Source organism: Arachis hypogaea, chromosome 20, assembly GCF_003086295.3.
Source record: "Arachis hypogaea cultivar Tifrunner chromosome 20, arahy.Tifrunner.gnm2.J5K5, whole genome shotgun sequence".
NCBI classification, from domain to species: Eukaryota; Viridiplantae; Streptophyta; class Magnoliopsida; order Fabales; family Fabaceae; genus Arachis; species Arachis hypogaea.
The window spans coordinates 110,441,713-110,464,685 of record NC_092055.1 but is presented as its reverse complement, the minus strand read 5'-3'; the positions used below and the strand labels follow the sequence as shown (position 1 = coordinate 110,464,685).

General features: G+C 35.0%; 2 long non-coding RNA genes across 6 annotated transcripts; one reads left to right on the top strand and one right to left on the bottom strand.

Moving 5' to 3' along the window:
- Window positions 1-6,246: 6,246 nt before the first annotated feature.
- On the top strand, window positions 6,247-9,126 carry LOC112786823 (uncharacterized). 3 transcript variants are annotated; one of them, XR_011879034.1, is made up of 4 exons: window positions 6,247-6,381; window positions 6,664-6,977; window positions 7,090-7,170; window positions 8,752-9,126. It is a non-coding gene; the product is annotated as an uncharacterized lncRNA (long non-coding RNA). The 3 variants fall into 3 exon arrangements; XR_011879033.1 differs by lacking the exon at window positions 6,247-6,381 and adding an exon at window positions 8,186-8,310 and having other exon boundaries at window positions 6,404-6,977; XR_003194342.3 differs by lacking the exon at window positions 6,247-6,381 and having other exon boundaries at window positions 6,430-6,977.
- A 577-nt stretch (window positions 9,127-9,703) lies between these two features.
- Window positions 9,704-12,470, bottom strand: LOC112782330 (uncharacterized). Of its 3 annotated transcripts, none has more exons than XR_011878973.1 (4): window positions 12,362-12,470; window positions 11,538-11,688; window positions 11,217-11,347; window positions 9,704-10,002 (listed from the first exon to the last, which is right to left on the bottom strand). It is a non-coding gene; the product is annotated as an uncharacterized lncRNA (long non-coding RNA). The 3 variants fall into 3 exon arrangements; XR_011878972.1 differs by lacking the exon at window positions 12,362-12,470 and adding an exon at window positions 11,759-11,898; XR_011878974.1 differs by lacking the exons at window positions 11,538-11,688; window positions 12,362-12,470 and adding an exon at window positions 11,759-11,897.
- Between the last annotated feature and the right edge of the window lie 10,503 nt (window positions 12,471-22,973).

The window sequence follows — 22,973 nt, the reverse complement described above, 5'->3', positions numbered from 1 at the left end:
AGGAAGAAACTACCTACCACCGTAAGTGAAAATATACAGGAATGATGCTCAAGTCATCACCTACCTCTATAAATACCTCATCAAATTCAAGTATTTCTCAATCCTAATTCACTTAAGCCTGCTTAAAACTCTTGTTAGCTTAAGCATCGAAATTCCTTGTAGGTACTCCCTACCATCATACGCTCAAGGACGATGGACAGTTTCACCCCTCTGGTGAACGAGTCGCAACCTTCATCCAAAGTAGTTTGGGCCTCACGTCTAGGCTGATAGAGTATAATTAGGATCAATTAAATCAATTAGCATTATTTGGCATATCTGTATATTTATCATGGATATTACGCTTTTATTGTTTTGATTCTTCTAGCACCTATATATACACTTGTACATTGTATCATTTAACTCACTCAATAATACACCATACTTTTCCTAGTTTAGTCTCTTGTTTCTAACATGGTATCAGAGCATAGGTTATTTTTTTCCAAGAAAAATCGTTCTTAGCCTTTCATGTTTTCTTCTTCCGGCAGCCTCTTTCTACCCGTTTTCGATCTTTTTTCCGACGTTTTTCTTTGTCAATGACCACATCATTCTCTTCGTCTCATCGTCCTGAGTCCAACGAGCCCAACCACGTCACCGAAAATTCCCTGAAGCACCGCCGTTGCAAGCTCCCTGCCCGCCAATACCTCTTCTCCCTTCCAGACGCATCCAGAACTGTTGATTTGTGTCCAAGATCAACGCTCCAGAATCATCCACATGTCGAAGATGCGTTGCCTCAGTCAACCGGCTCATCTCCCTGACCCGATCCGACGCCATCTCCGCGCTCCATCTCACCACCGTGTCATCCTTGACGTGTCTTCTTCCTCCAATCAGGCCACGTCATGTATCCTCCCCTTCTGACGTGGCGGACAGTTGGACCCTCTCTAAGGTTTTTTGGTGAGCTCCGATGCACCACTATTTCGTGATACATTTTAGGCTGAATTGAGTGAATTTTATCTATTATTCTCACACTTATTCATAGAATTCGCATGTTTTACATTTTCCTTCCTAATTTTGTGCTATGATTGAAAACATGCTTCTTTGGCCTTAAATTTGCTAATTTTAATCCTCTCTTATTACCATTCGATGCCGTGATATGTGAGTTAAGTGATTTCAGGTTTTCCAGGGCAGGAATGGCTTAGAGGATGGAAAGGAAGCATGCAAAAGTGGAAGGAACACAAGAAGTTAAGGTTTTGAGAAGCTGGCAGCGACGCGCACGGGTGGACGACGCGTACGCGTGACGAGTGTCACGTGCTGCAATTTAGAGAAAATGCTAGGGGCAATTTCTGGGCTGCTTTGGACCTAGTTTCAGGCTCAAAAATACTGATTAGAGACTACAGAGTGAAGCTGGAAGGGAAAATCAATCATTCACAACATTCATTTACAATTTTAGGTTTTAGATGTAGTTTTCTAGAGAGAGAGGCTCTCTCCTCTCTCTAGGTTTTAGGGTTTTTAGTATTGTTTCTTCTCAATTTTAGAATTCTACCTTGGTTTAATTTAGTTTTTTTTCTACTTTTATTTGTTCTAGTACTTTAGTTCATCTACTTCTCTTGTTGATTTCTCTATTTTTCCAATTTAATTTATGAACTCCTCATGTTAGATTCAATTTTCATATTAATGCAATTTATGTTGTCATGTTTATGATTGCTTTCTTAATTTGTTGTTATTGTTTCCTCTTGCAATTGTTAGGCTTAGCTTTTGCTATATCTTGTTGGTTTCTATGTTTTTATGTTATGCCTTCCAAGTGTTTGATAAAATGCTTGGTTGGGTTTTAATTTAGATTTCTATGTTCTTAACTTGGGTTGATCAATTAGAGACTCTTGAGTTATCAAAATTCTTTTGTTGATTGGTAATTGAGATTGCCGATTAGTTTGAACTCCACCAAAGCTAGTCTCTCACTATGAGTTGACTAGGACTTGTGAATTCAAGTTAATTGTGTGCACTTGACCTTCCTCCATTGGTTAGAGGTTAACAAAGTGAAGGCAATTCACATTTACCATCACATTTGATGATGATAATAAGGATAGGACTTCTAAATCTCAATCCTTGCTAAGAGCTTTCTTAGTTATTAGTTTATTTTCTTGTCATTTACATTCCTTGTTCAACATTTAAAAACCCCAAAAATACTTTTCCATAACCAATAGTAACATACTTCCCCGCAATTCCTTGAGAGACGACACGAGGTTTAAATACTTCGGTTTATTTTTATTGGGTTTGTATTGTGACAAACAAATTAATTTTTGATTGAGGTTTAATTGTCAGTTTAGACTATACTTGCAATGCGATATTTTTGTGAAAATATTTATCGACATTTTTCCTCTGTCAAGCTCTTTTCAATTTTGGCCTCCGTTTTCTCGATTCTGCCCCAATTTTGCTGTTTCTTCTCTTTCTTGTCTTTGTATCTACTATCATGGAAAAGTCAGATGTTTTTGCTGCCACAAACAGAAAGGATACATTTTGTCGCAATTGTAACCGTTTTGAACACCTCTTCTCAGATTGTCCTTCTATTGAATGTCGAAAATACAAACAGAAATGTCACATTTGCTCCAATTGTCTAACACTATTCTGCCATTATTCCAAGCTCTTGGGACACTTAATTACTACCTGTCCTACTCGCCCACAACATTCAGATCAGAACAAGTATCATTCTCGTTCCAACTACACTAATCAGAATATGCTTGCTTTTACTGCTGCTGTTACTGCTACTGAAATTCACCAACTTTGCTTCTTTCAATCCACCTTCTATCTCTTCATCCAATATTAAGTCTCTTCTTAAGCTACTTTTCTTCTTTTCTAGTAATATCTCTGCTACTCTTTCCACTCCTCCAGGTAATTCTAAATGGTATTTTAATTCTGGTTGCTTTAATCACATGTCTCCTTTGCGTCATCCTTTTTCATCTTTGCCTACCACCACAAATGCACCTTCTGTCAACACTGCTGATGGTTCCCTCTTGCATGTGACATATAAGAGTTTTACTTCACAGTCTAATCTAAATATGCCTGATACTTATTTTATTCTGAAATCAAACTTTAATCTTATCTCTATTGGTCAACTTGTTGAACTCAGTTTTGATGTTAATTTTTCTATTTCTGGTTATCGTGTGCAGGATCGTCGGATGGGACAAATCATCGGGACTGGACGTAAGGTCGGAAGATTGTTTGAGCTTGAGAATCTTCATATTCCTGTGTTATATCTCTGTGTTGTTTCTTCTCCATCTAACCTTCACTTGTGGCATCATCGTCTTGCCCACAGCTCTTTAGGAAAATTGTGTCCTCTTGTGTCTAAGGGTATTTTGGGTCAAGTTAATAATGAGTCTTTTGATTGCATTTCTTGTCAAACTGCCAAACAATCTGCTTTATCTTTTCACAATAATTCATCTCTTACTTGCTCTCCTTTTGATTTTATCCACTCTGATGTTTGAGCCCCACCCCCAATGATTCTATGGGAGGGACTCAATACTTTGTAGTTTTTATTGAAGATTATTCACGCTTTAATTGGGTTTATTTAATGACTAATCGCCATGAGCTACCTCAGATTTATATTAACTTTGTCGCTATGATTAAACTCAGTTCTCCAAGGTCATTAAAGATTTTTCGATGCGATAATGCTATGGAATACCGTGACTCCAAACTTTTAACTTTTATTGCTCAATAGGGTACTTTTTCTGAGTTTTCTTGTCTTGGTACGTCTCAACAAAATGGACGGGTTGAATGCAAACATCGTCACATTCTTGACTCTATTCGTGCAATGCTTATTTCTTCTTTGTGTCATGAGCATACTTGGGGTAAAGCTGTTCTTACTGTTATGCATGTTATCAATAGACTCCCTTCTTCTGTCCATGGTAACATTACTCCCTTTAAGTGTCTTTATCATACTTCTCTAAATTACAGTTCTCTTCGAATTTTTGGTTGTGTTTGTTTTGTTCTTCTTCTGCCTCATAAACTTGAACCTCGGGCTCGTATGTATTGTTTCCTTGGTTATGGCGCTGAACACAAGAGTTATCGTTGTTGGGATCCTCTTTCTAGATGTATTCGTATATATTGTCATGTTGTAATTTGGGAGCATCACATACTTTCTAAGTTCTCCTCGTTTGAGTCCATTCCTTCTACTCAGTCATCGTTTTTCATTAATTCCAATGTTGATTTTTTCCTAGTGATGATTCTACAGGATCTATCTTCAGTCAACCTCTCGAGCCTTCTACTCTTCCTCCTTCTCCATCTCCTGATGATTTCGGACCGGACGATGATCCTGCTTCTGCTGTCATGCCTCCTCCTTCCAATCATTCTTCTAGAATAAGAAATCCACCTTCCCATCTTCTTGATTATCATTGTTTTGCAGGAAGAAATTCAAGCACTTGAAAAAGCACACACTTGGAACTTGATTGATCCTCCTTCTGATCATGAAATTAAGGATAATAGATTGGTATACAAGATCAAGACTCACTCTGATGGTTCTATTAACCGTTATAAAGAACGATTAGTCGCTCAAGGATGTAAGCAAGAGTATGGTATTGATCATGAAGAGACTTTTGCTCTTGTTGCTCGTCTCGTATCTGTTCACGTTTTCCTTTCCATTACTGCGGTCAGAAAATGGTTTCTCAATCAGACGGATGTGAAGAATGCATTTCTTAATAGGGATTTGAAAAAGAAGGTCTATATGAAACAACTCTCGGGATATTCTTGTCCTTCTAGCAAATTCTGTCTCCTTCGTAAGGCACTTTATGGTCTTAAGCAAGCTCCTCGTGAATGGTTTGAAAAGTTTAGCACTATTATATACAATATCGGTTTCACTTGCAGCCCTCATGAGAATGCTCTCTTTATTCGTAAAAGTGAATGTGGGGTTGTTCTTCTACTTTTGTATGTTGATGACATGATCATTGTTGGAGATGATGTTGATGGTATCTCTGGTCTTAAAGCATCCCTTCACCACACTTTTGAGATGAAATATCTTGGTTCTCTCAAATGATGGTATCTATCTCTCTCAAGATAAGTGTGATTTTGATCTTTTTCTCGAGTCGAAATTACAGATAGTCGCACTGAGTATACCCTTCTTGAGTCTAATGTTCGATTTACTCCTATGGATGGCTCTGTTTTGGATAACCCTACTCTTTATCGATAGTTAGTTGGAGGTCTCATCTACTTGATTATCACATGACCAGACATCGCCTATCTAGTTCATGTTCTTAGCCAGTTCTTGTCAGCTCCTTGTACTACTCACTATGCTGCAATTCTTTGCATTCTTCGCTACATCAAAGACACTCTGTTTTATGGTCTTCATTTTTCTGCCCATTCATCCTTAACCCTTCAGGCATACTCAAATGCTGATTATGCTGGTGATCCCACTGACCGTCGTTCTACTATTGGTTATTATTTGTTTCTTGGTGACTCTCTCATTTCTTGGCGAGCCAAGAAACAAACGTTCACTGCTCGATTAAGCACCAAAGCTGAATATCGAGCTCTCACTAACACCATTGGTGAGGTTGTCTCGATTCATTGGCTTCTCGGATACTTGGGTTTTCCTCAATGATCCCCAACTAATGTTTATTGTGACAACCGTAGTGCTTATCAGATTGCTCATAATGATGTTTTTTATTAACGCATCAAACACATTGAGATTGATTGCCATTTTGTCTGGCAACGCCTTCTTATTGATGTTGTTCGTCTCGTAGCTGTTGGGACTCTGGATCAGGCTGTTGATATCTTCATGAAGGCTCATCATCCTACTTGTTTTTAGACTCTAGTGTCCAAACTCAAGATGGTATCTTTAGCTTCCACTTGAGTTTGAAGGGGGGAATGTTTGAGTATAATTAGGATCAATTAGATCAATTAGCATTATTTAACATATCTATATATTTATCATAAGATATTACGCTTTTATTGCTTTGGTTCTTCTAACTCCTATATATAATACCCTTTTACATTGTATCATTCTTAACTCACTCAATAATATATCATACTTTCTCCAATTTAGTCTCTTATTTTTAACATAGGCCATACCATGGTTTAAGATATTTTTTTCGGAATAATTTTGTTACAAAAATATTAATATTATTAAATATTTTTTTATTTAAAGATTAAGTACTGACATATATTTCATTTAAAAAATTAAAAATAAATAAATTAGTTAATTAATTTGTAATATTATTACAAGCATAAATATTAGTTGTATCACTAACTAAGAAGTCAACGACCACCTCTGCAATGATTTAGGGCATTCTTATTATCATATACCTATTCCTTAAAAGATGTTTCAATTAGTGGAATTCCTACGTGTCTTCAAGGAGCGTAATTCACGGTGGTTTTATATTGTGGTTCCTCTTTTCTCTTTCATATGGGTTTCATATTGTGGTATTTCTTCACTCTTTTACATATATTTTTATCTCTTTTTCATTATTTATTTCATAATTTAATTCTCCTCCTTTCTATTCTTTCATATTCTCTATGCAACCTCCCTCATTCTCCAATTCTTTTCTTTACCCCTAATAGCCTTATCAGTATCGTAAATTTTTTTGTTACTATTCAAATTCCTTTTCTCTTCCTTTCTTTTTTCAAATTTTGAATTGAAAACTAATTTAATGCAACTACTCCAAAAGATAATTTCATTTTTTCCAATTCTTTCCTCTATTCAAGCTCTGATGTCCAACGACGATCCCTCCTCCTGGTTGATGAAGGTGTCGCTCATCATCTGGACTCCTCAGCTGCACGAGTTTTTTCTTATTATGGTGTCCGCTGCTGATGCCATGGTGTGGGTTACTGTTATTGACGAGGCGGCTGCGACCATGAGTTTCATCTGTGACTAAGTTCTGATGGTGGTGGTGGTGTCCGGAGGAGAAAGCACTAAAAAAAAGTAGATTGGTGTAAAGAATTGAGCAACAGCCACATAGAGGACATGCACCGAGACTAGAAAATCAAACAGCACAGCACCGGTGGTCTATAATAGATTGGTGAGATCTCTTCTTTAGTTCATGTTATCATTTTTATTCTTTGAATCATAATTAATATTTTGAGTTCTGTTTACCATTATGGTCAGCTAATGTCTCCTTTTAATCCGGTTAGGTTTGGGAAGCTAGTGGTGTCAGGTGGAATTCCATAGTCGATGATGTGAGCAAAGCAAACCTGATCTTTACTGGTTTAATTGTGAGTTGTGATTGATTTTTTTAATAAATTCATTTCGTTGAAAGAACATTATTAGTTAATAGATTTATACAGTGAGAACATGCTCTTATTTAACTTATAAGTATTGTATGCTACCTCATTTCAACCCATTCTTATTTTGTTCTCATGCTTCTTTTATTCTCATTATCAATTGTTGCCAAGATTTTATTTTCAAAATAACGTAACACATGGAACAATGTCACTTAACTATGCACACCAGTAACATTTACTCATGAGTTTAGTACTTTATACCACTCTATATGTCAAAGATATACCTTAATTTGATTTATAAAAATGGCTGCATTTATTTATTAGTTATTTTTTTAGTTTTCAAACTAAGTATATCAAGTCTCACTTTGTCCCTCTTTGTTTTTTGAGATTTTGACACTTTAAATTATATATACTTCCTTTTAGAAACCAGTACAGTAGCCTATTACTATCTTCACTCTTACCCAAGACCATTCAATTGAAATCTCTCACTGTCAGAATTAAAATAGTCTTCAAGTATTTTTTTTCTTTGTTTTGATCTGATCATTACTATACAACTTTTCTAATTTTTTTCATTCCTTTCCCCCATACACTTTGGCATTAGCTAACTACATTTTTTTATGGATTTTTTTAAACTATAGTTGACACATAATTCATCAATTGATTTTTCTATATAAGCTGATACCCTACTTCTCAACACTACCATATTCCAAACAAATCATAATAACTATTTTATTCTTTTTTATCTGTTACTATGTCTTCTTCTTTCGCTTTCATTCAGTGCAATCACTTCTTTTGTACTCCTCTTGATAAGCTGAGTTTTTCCTTCCCTATCTAATTTGCAATGCTTCTATAGTGAGAACTTGCTCTTATTAAACTCATAAGTGTTTTATGCTGCCAAATTCAACTCCATGCTTCTTTGTTTCAACTTCATGCCCCCACCTTTTTTTTCTTTAGCCTTCTATATAATTAGTAGTTCTAACCTTTTTTTTTCTTTTTCTCCTTTTAGGAAGTTACTGCAGAATCTGTTAAGCCATCATCTTCAAGATGATTTCAATCTAGCTAGCAGCAAACATTAATACATGCATTTGGAGAAGCAAATTTTGATACATTAATTTATTTTCCTATGAATGAGTTACGTAATATTACCTGAGAGTTGAACACCTATTCAACTAATGCACTTCAATTATAGTTTTTTTTGCTCTTTTGTAATATAAGCATGTAAATGCTTATATTTGTCTATTTGATCTGTTTTGATTTGATCTCTTTTAATCTTTTCACTTCTATTGCAATTTTAATTCTTCTATAGTGACAACATGCTCTTATGTAACTCATAAGTGTTTTATGTTGCCAAATTCAACTCCATGCTTCTTTGTTTCAACTTCATTCCCCTACCTTTTTCTTTTTCTTTAAATATATGTTCTGTAACCACCTCTATATTGACTTTTATTATTTATAATTAGTGTTCTTACTTTGCAAGTATGGTTTCTTGATGAAGTTTGTGTTTTGTTTTTTTTTTAGCTGTGTATATCATTAGTAGTTCTAACTTTTTGTTTTTTCTTTTTCTCCTTTTAGGAAGTTACTCCAAAATTTTTTGAGCTATCACCCTCATTCCTAGAGATGCTAGAGTGTTTCAAGATGATTTCAATCCAGCTAGCAACAAACATGATTACATGCACTTGGAGAAGCAGATTTTGATGCATCAATTTATTTCCTTATAAATCAAGTAGTCAATATTACCATGGAATTGAACACCTATTCAACTAATGCACTTCAATTATAGTTTCTGACTCTTTTGTAATATAAGCATGTGAATGTTTAAAGCCAACATTGGTTACAAATTCAATATTAGAATGTTCACATAAGTTTTAAATAAAGTCATTGATACAATTCTTATTATATATACAGTTCACTCATTTATAATGATAAGTAATTTTTTTCTTTTCCAAATTCTAAAACATTGTATTATTTTTATATTTACATCACATCTTATATCACAATATACCTTATAACTTACCATGTTCTTATTATTATATTAGAATTCTAATTCATTGTCTATTTTCTCATTTTGTAATACTTTCTTTCATATCCAAACAACTAGTGAATGAACCCATGCTAAGCACGGGAATTTAAAATTTCATTATACATGCATAACATAATATGTACCATTAATCAAATTAAATTAAGATACACGAATATAAATTGAAATCATTCTTTACATGTTAATCACTAATGTTAAAAAACTTTTTCATGTTATATTACATAACTAAAAATATTTTCTCATGTTAATTTTCTATTGAGCTTATATATTGTCAGCATGCTAACACTGATAACATAGTAACAGTTGTGTAGCTTAATAAACTTCACATCAAATTGTAAGTCAAAAACATAATCATATAGAGACATTTAAACTTGTAATACACACTTAAATATAGTTATACTAATATAAGATTTACAACTAAATATAATAAAGTTGAGTTGGTCATATGATATACTAACTATACGGAAAAAAAGAATTAAAGTTCAGTGGTAGAAAAATTACATGATTAAACACATCTACAATCCAACATCAATCTCTGAGTATATCAAATCTCAAATGGATATGTTAATACAATCTTAAATATACAAATAACCCCAACTTACAACTTGTAAACAGAAATAAAATTCATCCATCCAAAATCAAACTTAAAACTCAATTTGCCTACCAGAACTATTGAAAAACTTAAAGTAGAATCTTCTATTAGTAGAAGAGTCAGGACCAATTATAGTTCATACGATTCTAAAACCAAAAGGTTTGAGCTCCTTGCATAAAGCAGCAGGAATATACTACACAATGAAAACAAAATGAATAAGCACATTGGTTTATATTCAGAAAAAATAGTTGATACAACAAAGAAAACGAATGATAAAATAAATCTAATCTATATATATAGACCACTACCCAATGGATAAAAATTGAGAATCCTCTCAAAGGACTCTTTGAGAATGCATTTGTGTGAATAATTACCAATAAATTTTACTTCATTTTTGACACCACCCCCGGCTTAGTTGTACCACCAACACTCAACCCGTGCAACACAATAGATTTGAACATTAAACATAAAGAAAAAAGATGACAGAAATGAAATTCTAACATTCCACCATATAATACATTGAAACTCTTGAAAAATATAGTTGGGATATATGATTCATTAATGATTTACATAAACAAATTGTAACAAATAATACCTACATGAATACATCCATAGTATTGTGAACACATGACTAAAATTATGACACATTAGATGGTACAAAAAATATGCTTTCATCATTCAATATAATAAAAATAATCTATTGATGGAGAGTGTAATCTACAAAAAAGTTAGAAGAATGATGGTCATCCATACATGGTTTTTTAATTTTAATATATTACATAAGTACTTAGATGATATAATTAGCATCACTATCAGAGGATATGAGATTTGGGATCAAATATACCTTGGATACTGAACATTAAAGAAAATATACACGGATTAAACAACTAATATTATTTGTAATTTAATGAAAAAATCTCAGAACCTTGTGATGAAAAAAACCAAGTAATAATTTAATGATATACAACAATATATAGCCTTGCTTTCTGTATTGTCTTCACAAACCTCACCAGATTAGACCTAAATTTAAAATTGTACTAAATTTCATTCACATCACCAAAAAACACCACAGAACATAGTTCAAAATGTTAGAAAAATTTGAGAAGATGGTTGAGTCAAAGACAAAACCAATGACTTGAGAGAGAAAGAGTAAAAATAAAATAAAGCAAAGTACACTATTAGGAGAAGGCTCATGAACATTCCAAAAGATGTAGGTTCTAATGACATCAATGCCTCCTTCTTTCACCTTCTGAATTAGATTTTTCCACATTTGCACATAACCCCATTTCCAACAAAAAAAAAAAACCAACAAACCGAGAATTTGGTAAAGATTTCAATTTTATATCTTTTCTTTTGTTGAAGATAAGAAGTAAGAAGTAAGAAGTGAGATAAAGAAGAGACCATTACATCAAGAGTACTTCTGGAATAATGTATGGAGCCATAGAAACTGCCGTCACCACCTGTTTGCTGCTGAATCCCATAATCATCACCATCGATCATAACAGCACAACAACACCATTCTTGTCCTCATAGGAAGCCTGGATGGTAGGTGGAAGAGAAAGGGGGATACATCATTAAAATTTGAATAAAAGAAAGATGAATTATGTTAATAATGATGGAGAAAGCAGAGGATTGGAGAATGAAGGAAGTTACAAAGGAAAAGTGTCAGAAGAGAAAGGATGAGAATTAAATTAGGTTAGGGAATAAAAAATAGAAGAAGTAACCAACATAAAGAGGATGTGAAGAGAAAACAAAAGGAATTGCTGCTGTTAAGATGATGGAGCCCAGATGATTTAACAGGAGAGGGAACGTAAACAACATCAACACCACCATGAAACACGCTTCTTTTGTTCACAACTCATAAACTCCATTTAGATACCTGAAACTCATAATTCAAAAGATAAACAATCTTGCTTAAAATTTCCAAGAAAGAGGAAAGAAAACAAAACCTTTGGATGGTGGCTTTGGTGAATCAAGGAGCATTAGTCATATCGTGTATTTGATATGATGGGTATAGAGCTCCAATATAAGTATAGAACAACAGCCATTCTGACAATCATATGTCTAGATTGGAATTTTCAACTCATTCACCTTAAAAAAAGCAATCCAACTCAAAAACTATAATAAAAAGAAAATTTTAAAGAAATAAAACTCATTTTTTTTGTTTTAAAAAGAGTTCAAATTGCTTTTATTACATGCTAATAATCAACTTTAATTTGAAATTCTCTCCCAGCAAGCTTATTGTCGTAACTTACTTGAAATGTAAAATAAGTTAACACAATTCAATAATTAAAATAAGGAAAACAAAAAGAATTAAAGTTAACATAATTAAAGTAGGGAAAACAATATAATCATTTGATATAAACCTTTCTAATCTTGCCACTGGAAGCAAGAGTAAGTGTTGGTTCCTAGAGATAAAATTGGCAATAACACTAGAGAATATTCCATTGGCAAAAAACTACAGGAATGAGAAGATAGTTTAGTCAAAACTAAAATGAGAGAAGATATGAAACACTCAAATAGTTAAGTACATAGAAAGAGAAGGTAGCCACCTAGAGATTCTCTTTGAGGAAGCTAGGTGAGTTGAGAGCATTATGAGCCAACTGCAAAACCCTTCTTTTCAAGGAATGAATAAAATTTATTTTCAGTTAAGTAAATCAACAAACACCACACAATGCATTCTAATTCCAAAATTTAAAGTGAAAAAAGGGGCACATGTAATAAGCCAATCATATCCAAATCACATGTCTATATTGAAATTTTCAACTCATTCACCTTAAAGCCTAAATTGTTCTTGGACTTTCCTAGGAGAATGATGACCCTCCTCAAGTGCCTGAGCTTCTCGAAAAATTGGTGATGTTCCTCTTAATACTTTTGTGCTGCTGCATGAAATTGTAAGCATTTTGATTAGAAAACTTGACTCAGACATTTCAGTCACTTCATTTTCTTTATAGTACAATAATGTTTCATTATTAAAATATTATAACAATCTAACTTTCACACATATCACAAATGTAAGTATTGATAAATAAGAACATTATTAGATTAAAAATTAATAATAACTCTTGAAATGGATTTGATAAATAATTCACAACATTACACTAATTTGATTAAGTAAAAACATTTCACTTCAAATATCTAACAATAAAGAAGTTGCATATACTATAAAATAATAAGTTGAACTAATTGAAAAGAGTTCAAGGTAAATGTCCTTTAGTATAACAAAGAAACTCTACTTAAAATTTAAACCAGAAAAATAGCAAATAAAAGTTACTCTTTAAATAAAATGTAATCATAAGTCCTCAACACGAAGCTAATTGTAAGACGCAAACAAAGTACTTTTTTTTTCAAGAGTTTCATAACAGAGTACTTTCTTTGTACTCTTACAACGAGAGTATTCTTTTGTTAAAATTCTTGGAACAAATTTGAAGATCCAAAGAAAGTGGCATTACGAATCATAAGCTTCAAGGAAAAAGAATAGAGCTAGTTAAAAATAAATAAATAAATATTTAAAAGAATATATTAAATTACAATTTTTTTGCCAATGAACTTAACTTAAATGCCATGCTTGTAACTCAGTTTTTACACTCTTGAATCATTATTTCATATATACATGAGCTGATATCAATGTAATCTTGTTCATGCAACCTATATGGCTCAAAAAAAGAATAAAGCTATAGATTTAACAAACCTTATTTCTTTTCAGCTAATGGAATTCAAAAGAGTTTTGTTATTTCTCCTTAACTTTGGCATAACCTGTATACACAAAAAATTTTCAATGAAAGTAAGGATAAACAAACAGTTGAAAAGAGATAACTATTTGAGGTTCTGACACTTTAAATTATATATACTTCCTTTTAGAAACCAGTATAGTAGCCTATTACTATCTTCACTCTTACCCAAGACCATTCAATTGAATTATCTCACTGTCAGAATTAAAATAGTCTTCAAGTGATTTTTTTCTTTGTTTTGATATGATCATTACTATACAACTTTTTCAATTTCTTTAATTCCTTAGCCCAAGTGCTTTGGCATTAGCTAACTACACTCTATGGATTTTTTTTAAACTATAGATGACACATAATTCATCAATCGATTTTTCTATATAAACTAATACCCTGCTTCTTAACACTACCATATTCCAAACAAATCATAATAACTATTTTGTTCCTTTTTATCTGTTACTATGTCTTCTTCATTCACTATGATCAAAGATCTCGATTTATCGAATGAACCTCAAATATGGAGGATTAAGGTCTGTATTATCAAGAGGTGGTCAATTTCTACTGGAGAGGACAAATACAAGAAGCCTATGCTGGAATTTGTTGTCATGGATATGTTGGTAATAGTATATTATTTGTTTTTCTCCATTAACCTATCATACACTTGATTCATTATTATAAATCAACTCACCATGTTCATTAATGGAATTTAGGGAGATCGCATCCAGTGCTCCATTAAGAATCCCATGAGGAGGTTATTTGAAAATGACATTGTAGAGGGAAGAATAGTTACTTTATCAAATTTCTCACTTGCTGTGAATGATCAAAAATACAAACCAACTACCCATTCTCATCGTATATACTTTAAGAGGGAAACTCAGATCCGTCCTTTAGAAGACAGTAAATTTCCTGACAACGTATTTCACTTTGTTCCAAATGAAATTATCCTTGGTCATGACAATCCTCAGTCACACTTAATTGGTAATTACATTTTCTTTCATATTTTAAAGTTGTATTTACCTTATAATTATTACTGACATTTTTTTAAAATATATATTGTAGATGTCATTGGTTTGTTAACTGGTAAGGGAGATACGATTGAGTTCACAAAGAATGGCAAGAAATCAATCTACATCATACTCGAACTTGATGACATCCAGTAACTAATCTAATTGAAGAAACTTTTTTTTATTATCATTATCACTTATATTGTTACAACAGTTTCTTATAATAATTTTTAATTTGCTTCTTTGTTTTGTTAAATTTATACAGGGGTAAGGGAAAGATTCGATGCACTCTTTGGGAAGAATTTGCAAATCAATTGGTGCAACACATGCAAAATCATCCTACAACTGAATACATACTCATTGTGCAATTTGCAAAGTTTAATCTTTTTAAGGGTATTATAAATTTAATTTGTCCGATAGAATATTTATATATTGTATATAATATTTATTTCACCTTAGATATAACTAAGATTTTCCATTTCACCAATTGATTCCATTTATATAAGTTTGATGGGTATCTCGAACACTAATTATAATACTATTCTACACATCAATGTTGATTTTCAAGAGGTTAAAGACTTTAGATAAAGGTGTCATCTCAGCTTCAATTTTATTATTAATATTTTCATATTTTAAATTCTAAAATTCCTTACAACTAATACATATCCGTTAATTAGTATTATAATGGACCTTGAAAATCCATCAAACCAACTGTCTCAAATTATATCCGATTCTTCTTACTCTGTGAAGGAGGATTTTCTACGTCTAACGCAATATAGGCCTATATGTGAGCTGAAGGATATTGTTGAGGTATAATTTGTTTATATAATTTTACTTAATTATATAATAATTATATTTGGATATATAATTTATCTTATTTTATTGAACAGTTTGGTACTTATGTTACTACTGGCACTGTAATTTCAATCAAAACCAAATTTGGATGGTGGTTGGTGCACGAAATCACAATCACACTTTTGTAATTCCGCACAACTAACCAGCAAGTGCACTGGGTCGTCCAAGTAATACCTTACGTGAGTAAGGGTCGATCCCATGGAGATTGTCGGCTTGAAACAAGCTATGGTTATCTTGTAATTCTTAGTCAGGATATCAGTAATGATTCTTAGTTTTAATTGTAAAAAGTAAAAGAACATGAAATAAATACTTGTTATGCAGTAATGGAGAACAGGTTGAAGTTTTGGAGATGCTCTGTCTTTTGAATCTCTGCTTTCTTACTGTCTTCTTCTTCACGCACGCAAGGCTCCTTTCATGGCAAGCTGTATGTTGGTGTATCACCATTGTCAATGGCTACCATCCATCCTCTCAGTGAAAATAGTCCAAATGTGCTGTCACCGCACGGCTAATTATCTGTCGGTTCTCACTCATGTTGGAATAGGATCCATTGATCCTTTTGCGTCTGTCACTACGCCTAACACTCGCGAGTTTGAAGCTCGTCACAGTCATCCCTTCCCAGATCCTACTCGGAATACCACAGACAAGGTTTAGACTTTTCGGATCTCAGGAATGGCCGCCAATAATGCTAGCCTATACCACAAAGGTTCTAATCTTAGATTAGAAACCCAAGAAATATGCACTCAAGCTATTGCAGATAGAACGGAGATGGTTGTCAGGCACATGTTCATAGGTGAGAATGATGATGAGTGTCACGAATCATCACATTCATCAGGTTGAAGTGCGAGTGAATATCTTAGAATAGAAACAAGCATGATTGAATGGAAAATAGTAGTAATTGCATTAATTCATCGAGACACAACAGAGCTCCTCACCCCCAACCATGGAGTTTAGAGACTCATGCCGTAGAGAATACAAGTTCTGATGTAAAAATGTCATGAGGTACAAAATAAATCTCAAAAAGTAGTTTTTATACTAAACTAATAACCTAGGTTTACAGAAAATGGGTAAACTAAGATAGATAATGCAGAAATCCACTTCCAGGGCCCACTTGGTGTGTGCTTGGGCTGAGCATTGATGCTTTCATATGTAGAGACTTTTCTTGGAGTTAAACACCAGGTTGCTGCCTGTTTCTGGCGTTTAACGCCAGAATAGGGTAGAAAGTTGGCGTTAAACGCCAGTTTGCGTGATCTCAACTCGGGCAAAGTATGGACTATTAAATATTGCTTGAAAGATGTCTACTTTCTAACGCAATTGAGAGCGTGCCAATTGGGCTTCTGTAGCTCCAGAAAATCCATTTTGAGTTCAGGGAGGTCAGAATCCAACAGCATCTGCAGTCCTTTTTCAGCCTCTGAATCATATTTTTACTCAGGTCCCTCAATTTCAGCCAGAAATTACCTGAAATTACAGAAAAATACACAAACTCATAGTAAAGTCCAAAAATGTGATTTTTGAATAAAAACTAATAAAAATATAATAAAAACTAACTAAATCATACTAAAAACTACCTAAAAACAATGCCAAAAAGCGTATAAATTATCCGCTCATCACAACACCAAACTTAAATTGTTGCTTATCCCCAAGCAACTGAAAATCAAATAGGATAAAAAGAAGAGAATATACAATGAATTCCAAACTTATCAATGAAGATTAGCTTCAATTAGATGAGCGGGACTTGTAGCTTTTTTGCTTTTGAACAGTTTTGGCATCTCAATTTATCCTTTGAAGTTCAGAATGATTGGCATCAATAGGAACTCAGAATTCAGATAGTATTATTGATTCTCCTATTTCAGTATGTTGATTCTTGAACACAGTTACTTTATGAGTCTTGGCCGTGACCCTAAGCATTTTGTTTTCCAGTATTACCACCAGATACATAAATGCCACAGACACATAACTGGGTGAACTTTTTCAGATTGTGACTCAGCTTTGCTAGAGTCCCCAATTAGAGGTGTCCAGAGCTCTTAAGCACACCCTTTTTGCTTTGGACCACGACTTTAACCGCTCAGTCTCAAGCTCTTCACTTGACACCTTCACACCACAAGCACATGGTTAGGGACAACTTGGTTTAGCCGCTTAGGCCGGGATTTTATTCCTTTAGGCCCTCCTATCCATTAGTGCTCAAAGCCTTGGATCCTTTTTATTTTACCATTGCCTTTTGGTTTAAAGGGCTATTGGCTTTTTCTGCTTGCTTTTTCTTTTTTTTTTCACTGCTTTTTCTTTCTTCAAGAATCAATTTTATGATTTTTCAGATTATCAATAACATTTCTCCTTTTTCATCATTCTTTCAAGAGCCAACAATTTTAACATTCATAAACAACAAATTCAAAAATATGCACTGTTCAAGCATTCATTCAGAAAACAAAAAGTGTTGCCACCACATCAAAATAATTAAACTATTTTCAAGATATAATTCGAAACCATGTACTTCTTATTCTTTTGTAATTAAAAACATTTTTCATTTAAGAAAGGTGATGGATTCATAGGACATTCATAGGTTTAAAGCATAAACTCTAAATTTTATTAATCATGAAATAGAAATAAGACTTAAAATAAACATAAAAGCAGACCAATTATAATGGAAGACAGAAAATTAAAAACATAAAAATAATTGACTCTTAAAATAGATCTCTAATAATAAAAGTTATCACAGAGTTAGGACTCAACAACCTGCAGTGGGAGAGGTAAGTACTCCTTCAAGTTGTGGGACACCTAGCTCTTCAAGGGAGAGTTTCTGGCGCTTCAGCTCCTGTAGCTCATGCCCTTGCTTTTCCTGTTCCTTAAGCAGCTTGCAGAGCATGCTATTTTGATTTTGCTGTTCTTCCTTAATTTGATCCATAGCCTCTTGCAGCTTGGTGACAGATGCTTCTAAGCGAGTCCAGTAGTTAATTTGAGGGATTTCTGGAAGAAACTCTTGTGCCCTCCTTTTGATGGAGTTATCTTGCACTTGTTGTCCTTCCATTGACTTTTCGGTGATTGGGTGCTCGACTGAGATATACTCATTCACTCCCATCTTTACCCCAGCATCTTTACATAGTAGAGAGATTATGCTTGGGTAAGCCAATTTGGCATCAGTGGAGTTCTTGTTTGCAATTATGTAAAGCTCACAAGAAATCAGATGATGAATCTCCACTTCGTTTTCCAGCATAATACAGTGGATCATTACTGCTCTTTTGACAGTGACTTCAGAGCGGTTGCTGGTGGGCAGTATAGAACGTCCAATAAAGTCCAGCCAGCCCCTAGCAACTGGTTTGAGATTTCCTCTCTTGAGTTGATTTGGAACACCCTTTGTGTTGGTTATCTACTTGGTTCTAGGGAAGCATATTTCCTCTAGAACTTGGTCCAAGCGCTTATCAAATCTCACCATTCTCCTATTAAAGGATTCTGGATCATCTTGTAGTTGAGGCAGCTTGAAGACCTCTCTTATTTTGTCCAGGTGGAAGTAAATAATCTTCCCTCTGACCATGGTTCGAAAGGTATAGAAGGCAGTTCCAGTCATTTTCTGCTTATCTGTTTGCCATAGATTTGAGTAGAATTCCTGAACCATGTTTTTACCCACCTTTGTCTCAGGATTAGCTAGAATTTCCCAGCCCCTGTTTCGAATCTGCTCTTGAATCTCTGGATATTCGTCTTCTTTCAGATCGAATTTAACTTTTGGGATCACTGACCTTAGACCCATTATTTTGTGGTAATGGTCTGCCTGTTCTTTGGTTAAGAACCTCTCTTGATTCCAAAGTGATTTTGGAGTGTTCTCTTTCTTGCCTCTTGAAGTGGTTTGTTTTCCCTTAGGAGCCATGATCTTAGTGAGTCTTAGCTCAGTGATCACGAAAAACACACCAAACTTAGAGGTTTGCTTGTCCTCAAGTAAAAGAAAGGAAAGGAGAGGAAAAGAAGGAGAGTCAAATTCGAGTTATGGAGGAGAGGGGGAGGCCGATTGTGAATTTAAAAGGGAGGGGATGGGTTCGAAAATTTTGAAAAAGATATAATAGAAGATATGATTTGTAAAAGATAAATATAATATGAAAAAGATGAAATTTTAAAATTGAAAAGATATGAGAGATTTGAAAAAGATAAATCTGAATTTGAAAAAGATAATATGATGAGTTGAAAAGATTTGAGAAGAAATTAAAAAGATAGATGAGTTTTGAAAAAGATTTGAAAAGAAATTGAAGAAGATTTGAGAAAGATTTTTAGGATTAAAGAAAAATTTATTTTTAATTTGTTTTATTTTTTTGAAATTGAAATTGAAAGATGATCATTTGTAACATGTTTATGCGAGAAATTTTGGATGGAACGATGAAAATTTGGAAAAAATTTGAGTTGGAAACAAAACTTCCTCCCCTCCACATTCCTGGCGTTAAACGCCCAGAATGGCACCCATTCTGGCGTTTAACGCCCATTTGCTGCTTCTTTTGGGCGTTTAACGCCCAGCCAGATACCCTGGCTGGTGTTAAACGCCAGAAAGCCTTTATCACTGGGCATTTTTCTAAACGCCCAGGATGCTTCAATTCTGGCGTTAAACGCCCACAATACCCCTTACTGGCTTTTTGTGCCTGTGAGCTCCTTTTCTCTGCTTTATGCTCTGAATTCTTCTGTAACTCTGTGAACTCCTTGCTAATGGCTGGGTTGCCTCCCAGCAAGCGCTTCTTTATTGTCTTTAGCTGGACCTTACTGAGCTTTTAATCTAGTCTCAGCTTTGAGCATTCTTGCTCAACATTGCCTTCATGATAATGCTTGACTCTCTGTCTATTAACAATGAACCTCTTATTAGAATCAATATCTTGAAGCTCCACATAGCCATATGGTGACACACTTGTAATCACATATGGTCCCTTCCACTGGGATTTCAGTTTTCCGGGGAACAATCTGAGCCTAGAGTTGAACAGCAGAACCTTCTGTTCTGGTTCAAAAACTCTGGATGACAGTTTCTTGTCATGCCACCTTTTTGCTTTTTCCTTGTAAATTTTTGTATTTTCAAAAGCATTGACTCTGAATTCCTCTAGCTCATTCAACTGGAGTAATCTTTTCTCTCCAGCTAACTTTGCATCAAGATTCAGGAATCTAGTTGCCCAGTAGGCCTTGTGTTCTTGCTCCACTGGCAAATGGCACGCCTTCCCATACACAAGTTGGTATGGAGAGGTTCCTATAGGAGTCTTGAACGCTGTTCTGTATGCCCACAGAGAATCGTCCAAGCTTTTTGCCCAATCCCTTCTACGGGAAATTACAGTCCGTTCCAGGATTCTTTTTAGTTCTCTATTAGAGACTTCAGCCTGCCCATTTGTCTGTGGATGATATGGATTTGCTACCTTGTGGCTAATTCCATACCAGACCATAGCAGAGTAAAGCTATTTATTGCAGAAATGAGTGCCCCCATCACTGATTAGTACTCTGAGGACACCAAACCTGCTGAAGATATGTTTCTGGAGGAACTTTAGCACTATCTTAGTATCATTAGTGGGTGTTGCAATTGCCTCTACCCATTTAGATACATAGTCTACTGCCACCAGAATATACGTGTTTGAGTATGATGGTGGGAAAGGCCCCATGAAGTCAATACCCCATACATCAAACAACTCAATCTCCAAGATCCCTTGTTGAGGCATGGTGTAACCATGAGGCAGATTACCAGCTCTCTGGCAGTTATCACAGTTACGTACAAACTCTCGGGAGTCTCTATAGAGAGTAGGCCAGTAGAAGCCACATTGGAGAACCTTGGTGGCTGTTCGCTCACCTCCGAAATGGCCTCCATATTGTGATCCATGGCAATGCCATAAGATCTTCTGTGCCTCTTCCTTGGGAACACATCTACGGATTATTCCGTCTGCACTTCTCTTAAAGAGATATGGTTCATCCCATAAGTAGTACTTTGCATCAGAAATCAATTTCTTTATTTGCTGCCTGTTGTACTCTTTGGGTATTGGTGCACGAAATTGTGATGTCCAGGCTCGAACAATCCCTGGTAATGGCTCCAAAGCTTGGTGCTCTGATCTTAATTCATAATTGTCACAACTTCGATACAACTAACCAGCAAGTGCACTGGGTCATCCAAGTAATACCTTACGTGAGTAAGGGTCGAATCCCACGGAGATTGTTGGTATGAAGCAAGCTATGGTCACCTTGCAAATCTCAGTCAGGCGGATTTAAACATGATACTTTATTAGATTAAAATAAACAATAAAAGGGATAGAGATACTTATGTAGATTCATTGGCAGGGATTTCAGATAAGCGAATGGAGATGCTTTTCGTTCCTCTGAACCTCTGCTTTCCTGCTATCTTCATCCAATCAGTCTTACTCCTTTCCATGGCTGGCTGTATGCAAGGGCATCACCGTTGTCAGTGGCTACATCCCCTCCTCTCAGTGAATCATATGCTCACGCACCCTGTCACGGCACGGCTATTCATCTGTCGGTTCTCGATCATGCTGGAATAGGATTCACCCTCCTTTTGCGTCTGTCACTAACGCCCAACAATCGCGAGTTTGAAGCTCGTCACAGTCATTCAATCATTGAATCCTACTCAGAATACCACAGACAAGGTTTTAGACCTTCCGGATTCTCTTGAATGCCGCCATCATTCTAGCGTACGCCACGAAGATTCTGGTTAGGAGATCTAAGAGATACTCATTCTAGCTTAATTCATGTAGAACAGAAGTGTTTGTCAGGCACGCATTCATAAGGGAGAAGGATGATGAGCGTCACACATAATCATCACCTTCATCACGTTCTTGGGTGCGAATGGATATCTTAGAAGCGAAATAAGAAGAATTGAATAGAAAACAGTAGTACTTTGCATTAATCTTTGAGGAACAGCAGAGCTCCACACCTTAATCTATGGAGTGTAGAAACTCTACCGTTGAAAATACATAAGTGAAGGTCCAGGCATGGCCGAGAGGCCAGCCCCTCTGATCTAAGAACCAGGCGTCCAAAGATGTCAAATACAATAGTAAGAGGTCCTATTTATAATAAACTAGTCACTAGGGTTTACATGAGTAAGTAATTGATGCATAAATCCACTTCCTGGGCCCACTTGGTGTATGTTTGAGCTGAGCCTGAGTGTTGCACGTGCAGAGGCCATTTGTGGAGTTGAACGCCAGTTTCTGTGCCAGTTTGGGCGTTCAACTCTGGTTTTGGATCCTTTTCTGGCGCTGGACGCCAGATTTGGGCAGAAGGCTGGCGTTGAACGCCAGTTTACGTCGTCAATTCTTGGCCAAAGTATGGACTATTATATATTGCTGGAAAGCCCTGGATGTCTACTTTCCAACGCAATTGGAAGCGCGCCATTTCAAGTTCTGTAGCTCCAGAAAATCCACTTTGATTGCAGGGAGGTCAGAATCCAACAGCATCAGCAGTCCTTTTTCAACCTCTGAATCTGATTTCTGCTCAAGTCCCTCAATTTCAGCCAGAAAATACCTAAAATCACAGAAAAACACACAAACTCATAGTAAAGTCCAGAAATGTGAATTTAACATAAAAACTAAGGGAAACATCCCTAAAAGTAACCAGATCCTACTAAAAACATACTA